This window comes from Centroberyx gerrardi, chromosome 20, assembly GCF_048128805.1.
Source record: "Centroberyx gerrardi isolate f3 chromosome 20, fCenGer3.hap1.cur.20231027, whole genome shotgun sequence".
NCBI lineage: Eukaryota > Metazoa > Chordata > Actinopteri > Beryciformes > Berycidae > Centroberyx > Centroberyx gerrardi.
This window is the reverse complement of record NC_136016.1, coordinates 1,596,501-1,602,500: the sequence shown is the minus strand read 5'-3', so window position 1 is coordinate 1,602,500 and position 6,000 is coordinate 1,596,501. Positions and strand designations below refer to the sequence as shown.

Sequence of the window (6,000 nt, the reverse complement as noted above, 5' to 3'; positions counted from 1 at the left end):
CCCAAAAATATAGTGCCACAAAATGAAACGATACAATAAAATAAAGGTTATATACCTGGATAAGAACAGGATAACACTGGTCAGTCATGTGGGTTGGCTGGACATGTACTCAGACTCAGCACACTACAAAAGATTGACTAATAATTTTACCACACTGGCTAGATAGTTAGCTAGTTGTGTACATTATTCAGTACAATACGACAAATTTAGCACTTTGAAGACATTAGATTAGATTCAATTGGGACCTTCCTATGATTTAAACATGTTCACATTGCTAATTTATCCGTATAGTGAGTTTAACAATATATACCCAATATACAGTATGTGCATAGCTAACAAAACCAAAAACTAACTGTATGTTCAATTTAACTGAGCTGACTCTTCACAATCTACAACTCATCTACAACAACTTCAGTGTTTTAGAGGTCTAAAGACAAGATAGTTTACTGTGTCAGAGTAACCTAACTTTTTTAACTATTCACTTTTACCAATAATGTTACCGAATGGATCTACAGCCACACCAAAACTATCTTTTACTGGTATCTCTTTTTCCTGTCCAGGCCAGTTGTTATATATTTAGGCATTATTTGTGTACAGCCAGTTCTCCTATGGACCTCTATGATGGCGCCAGCCGTGGTTGCTAGGAGATTTGTGACGCAACTGCACAGGCGCTATTTAGAGTGAGTATAGAGAGTCCATATGTCTTACACTGTCCCTCCGTTCTGTATGAGAGACCAAGTTGTCTTTGTACCATTTTAGGGTGAGACTCCACATAACTACATATCAGTGTGTGTCTTCATTAATGCCACCACAACAAACTCCTCTACATTTATTGTATTTGGCAAATAAGTTTATGTCCAGCTTGCCATTCTTTCCCCTAAATGGCCATTGGCTGTGGCTGTTTATACTGCGCTTGATTTGTGTTCCTCATTACTGTTACACCAATGAAATCTCATGGACAGTCAAACCATGGTGGATCAAACAATATAAATCCATGGCACTGCAGCTAATAGTAGCTTTTCCCACACTGTGACCCAGGGAGGAAGTTACATGACCACTGAGAGCTCATGTGAGATCAGCTTTCCTTACCCCTTATTTCTAACCTTTGGGGATCGCCACACTGACCACAAATCAGCATTTAGGAACATATCTAAAAAATTGTGTTGTGCTTGTTTTTTGTTGTTAGAATGTCTCGTTATAATCTATATTCATGTGTTTTGTTCTTTGTTTCTTTGTTTGTTTAGACTGAATGCAACACATAGACTAAACCAGTTTTCTGTGTGATGGTCTCATTTTTCCACTGAAAACCTTTTATGGTATCAAAATGAATTGGAGGATGATATAATCAGATCCAAATTCTGCCAGTGGTTAAAATGAGCATCCTGTGTTAGTTGGAGATGCAGCCGTGTTCAAGGGCAATTGTCCTAAGATACATCATTTGGTAAAAATGTTATCATCCCAGCCCATCAATGCATGCACATGCCATTCCTTTTCTCACCAAACTGGTGAGAAGAAGACTACTGTTGGTGGGTCTCCAGGAACCAAAAGTTTAAGAAATGTGTGGGGCTAATTTAATGACAGGTTTACTTGCAGCTTTGTACTCAGATTTCAGCTTCTGTGGTTGTGCACAAGTTTCATGTTGCTATAATTTCAGTTTGTATACTCGTGACCAAAGTTTTAGCTCCATTTCGTAACCTTACAGCAGTTGTTCTGTACTTGCATTTTGCATGCTAAGAACTTAATAAATATATTCACAAGTACAAAGATTTAATACTAATAACTTCATTTTGTAGCTGTAATTTCAGTTTGCATATTTGTGAATGTTTAAGTTCAAGCATGCAAACTACATTTATGAATATACAAACAGGAATGATCCTCATACTTTTTACTCTTACAACCGTGCAAACTTACAGCTCATATGTGACCTTAAATGATGACTACAAAACGGTTTCTGCAAGTTTGCAGAACTTCTGTGATGAGTATGCAAACTGGAATTCCATCTACAGATCTTCTCATTGCAAATGCACAAAACTTGAGAACAACCAGGGAACCTGAAATTAGAGTACAAAGCAAAGCTGCAGGTTAATTAAATGAAATGAAGATGTCTGATGTATGATGTCTTGTGTCTTTAAATTAGCTCCATTTACGTGGCTCTATAATGTTCATTAAGATTGTGTGCCATGCTTTGGTTATGTTGTTCAATTCTGGTGTTTGGATGACAACAGTTAAATTGGTCCCAGTGCTGATGCTAGGGCTGCTGAATGGAACTGTAGGCAAAGAAACGTGATTTTTTTGACCATAATTAAAATGTAGCCCTTGGGTCTAGGCCAGGGGGAACAGAGTGGGGTCTTAAAGTAATAATCAGCAACATTTTTATGTAAATGTATTTTTTACTACTCTCTATCACTGATTGCTGTAACACAATAGTGATTCAACCTATATCCATTTAATGAAAGCTTTTACATTTGCTGTTCTAAACACTTCGTGTCTGGTAGGTCTTTCCAGATGAGGACACCGTACATCCTATCAGTCTGGATGGATCTCCCCACTTCCCTCTTTGTCACATTTATATGTGTCCTGGTCATGTGATGCACTGTTCGAGTATACTGCAATCTGAACAGTCTGCTGGTAATAGCATACTGAATCATCACTTGAGTGTACATTATGCGGTACATACTTGTTAGTATGTAGTATGTGGTAGGTTAGTATTTGGTTCTGAACACAGGGACGGGGTAGTTAGCATGAGCAGCGATAGCCACCATGGCTGAACAGAAAAAGAAAAAATGTCACATACGCAATGACGTCACAATACTGGCTACATTGTTTGATTGACCTGGTATAATACTGACTGGTATACTGGTATAATAATAAAAAAGGGACCCACACAGTACACCTTTAAAATATTTTTCTCAAATTAAGTACAATGGATCTGTATCAGAATCAGGTGAAATTATCTCACCTGATTGGCAGATCTTCTTGATTTTAATAACAAGATTGAATCTGAGTCTTAACAGCCCACATTGAATTTTGTGGAAGCGTCCCGGCTGGGAATTGAATTGAATACAGGTCTCCCGATTGGCAGTCTGCAACATAACTCCTATGGCAGTCCTGAGACACACTTTCACCCACATGACCAAAAGTGATGAACAGAGTGACTGACCGACATTGCGATCCATAGAGATTTCAACCCTTGATATAAGTTGACATTACTTCTTTAGATGGAAACTTTTTCCAGTGTGAAAGAGAGAGGTAAAATGGTATACATACACCACACACGCACACACACACACACTACAAACCCCATATATACAGTATACCTTATCAGCTATGGCTACATATAGCTCACAACTTCTGGTGTTCATCTTCAGTCTATCCCTCTGTCTCTATCTCTTTCGCCCACTCTCTCTCTCTCTGTCTGTTTGTTTGTGTCTCTCTATCATTCTCTCTCTCTCCATAGAAGGTTAGTATGCATACTGTGGCTGACACACACCAGACCTGCTCAGATAGGGAACAGTTACTGTGTGTGTGTGTGTGTGTGTGTGTGTGTGCGTGCATGTGTGTGTGTCAGACATCATAACTTTCACTAACGCATTATTCCAGTTAATGATAGCCACAGTGGATAAGTCTGTGTGTGTGTGTGTATGTGTGTGTGTGCTTTGTATGTGCCAGACATAACTGTCATTAAGACATTATTCCAGTTTCCAACAAGCCTTACATGGCTGTGTGTGTGTGTGTGTGTGTGTATGTGTGTGTGTGTGTGTGTGTGTGTGTTCTATCATTAGCCACCGATTATAAGCCACCGATGGTGAGTTGCCTTTTAGGAGAAATAAGATATAGAAAGATAGTTGGAGATCAAGGTATGGATATGAAGGGATGAGATGGAGGGATGGAGGGATGGAGGAATGGAGATGGAAGGATAGTGATTGAGAGAAGGATTCAGATGGAGGGAAAACACGCAGTGTGTATGTGGGCTTCAAGGCGGCACTGGGATCCTGCAGCAGAGAACTGTTTAATAATTAATAATTAATAGGCGCCTTCTTCCTCCTTAAATAATGACTGCTAGTCTCAACAGCTCCGCAGTCCATCCACTGTCTCTCTACCGCTCTCTCTCTCCATCTCTCTTTCTGTCTCTCTCCATCTATCTGCCGCTTCTGCCCTTGTTTTTGACTGTAATGGTTTACTGTTGACTAGTTTATGGCAGAGAGCTCAGCCAAAGTTTTTTGGAGAAGCACGCTTGTTTTTCCCTCCTGTCTGTTTCTGTCTGTATGTAACTCCTCTCAATAAGGGGATAGAGGATTGTGTGTGTGTGTGTGTGTGTGTGTGTGTGTTAACTGTTGCAGGCAGAATCTAATCTTTGTCTTCCAAGGAATCAGCATCTGGTGCTTCCAGTAAAACACAAACATGTGTATGTGTGTGTGCGTGTGTGTGTGTGTGTGTGTATTGTTAGAAGCTGTGTTTGTTTGTTAATGGGCTGTGGATGATTCAACAGGCATCACAAGCATCTCTCTCTTTCTCACTTTTTTCATTCTCTCTCTCTCTCTCTCTCTCCTTTGACCCCTCTTACTTACTTCTGTGTCTATCTGCTGAACTTTCTCTCCCTCTGCCTCTCCATCTCCTTCTCATTATTCGTCCCCCCCTCTCAGGAAACCCAACACTCTACACTGCCGCACTCTTCCATCATCATAAATTTTGATATTTTATTCAGAGGAAGTTTGATTATGGCATTATGACAAAAACCCAGAGAGGACAGGGAATACCACACTCCCCTTCCCTCTCTTTCACTTCTCTCTTTTTTATTTCATTGGTCTCATCATCTCTGTGAGCTTCTCTACATCTCTTGACTGCATCGTTCTTGCTGTCCTGTTTATCCTTTTACAACCAAGCAATTTGAACAAATCGGATTCTATGAACACACGTAGGATTGTCCAGAAATTTGAGTATGGACACAATTTGTAGTAATATTATATATCATTCAACTTTTAGAGCTGATTGCCCTGTATCCCCACAATCTTCTTTCACCAAAATACACCATGGAGGGCAGTAGGGAGCAGTGTCACCCATAGGCGAACTGGCCATTTGGACCCTAGAGGGGTTACATCCATGTATGTCTACCTAAAAATCCTTCACATATGTCAGCCTCTCTCTCCCGCCTGGCCAACTGCTTTGGTCTACTCCAATCCATCAGGACCTGCGGCCCCGCCCCCTCCCTTCACCTCCTACAGCATCAAGCATCAACACAACTTTCAAATATCTTCAACCAGTCATGGATATGGTTTAAGGATAGTCATGGTCTTTCAGTCATGGATACACAACCAAATAGGAAAAAAATGATGACCGTTTTAACGTGTCTGAGGCCAGACTTCGTGCTTGGACCCCTAATAAAACAAGCAGACTAGAACAAAGCAGAGTAAGAACAATACATAGAATACATCAAATAGAAAATAAAATGTAAGGGGAAAAGACATCAGACTCAGTATTACTTCTCAAAAATGACTGAAAGTAATAAGTAAGTAGGTAGTAAATAATAAGTGTCAATCTTTAAAATGTTCTGTAGCTCCTTCCAAGTACATGGGGCATTAAAGCAAAAAGCAGTTTTCCCAAGTTCAATATTTACACATGGAATTTTAAATAAAAGCCGGTCTTGGAGCGTGTGTGGCGGGATGTAGAGGGCCAATTCAACATGTTGTACACGTGATGTAAGATGGTAACTATGATAATTGCTTTATAAATGTACAGATACCAATGCTTGTCACGCCTCCCCCACAGAGATGGCCACCCGACCTTCTCATACAGAATGCAGTGATGGGTATTGTAATTATCACCACCAGTGATGAACCCAAGTGCGGAATGATATACAGAGTCTAGTTGTTTAAGGGTGGAATTGGAGGTGTGTCTATAAATAATATCACCGTAATCCAAGACAGACATGAAGAATGCTTCAATAATCCTTTCCGAAGCCTATTTCTTGCCTTAATTTGCTAACAAGGTTGTTAATGTGAT

General features: G+C 40.0%; 1 protein-coding gene and 1 pseudogene across 1 annotated transcript in view; one reads left to right on the top strand and one right to left on the bottom strand.

Annotated features, from left to right (window-relative positions):
• mtr (5-methyltetrahydrofolate-homocysteine methyltransferase) overlaps positions 1–6,000 on the top strand; it is a 247,944-nt gene that overhangs the window by 109,264 nt on the left and 132,680 nt on the right. The gene's annotated exons all lie outside the window — the stretch shown is intronic.
• LOC144542990 (uncharacterized) overlaps positions 1–6,000 on the bottom strand; it is a 30,460-nt pseudogene that overhangs the window by 23,351 nt on the left and 1,109 nt on the right.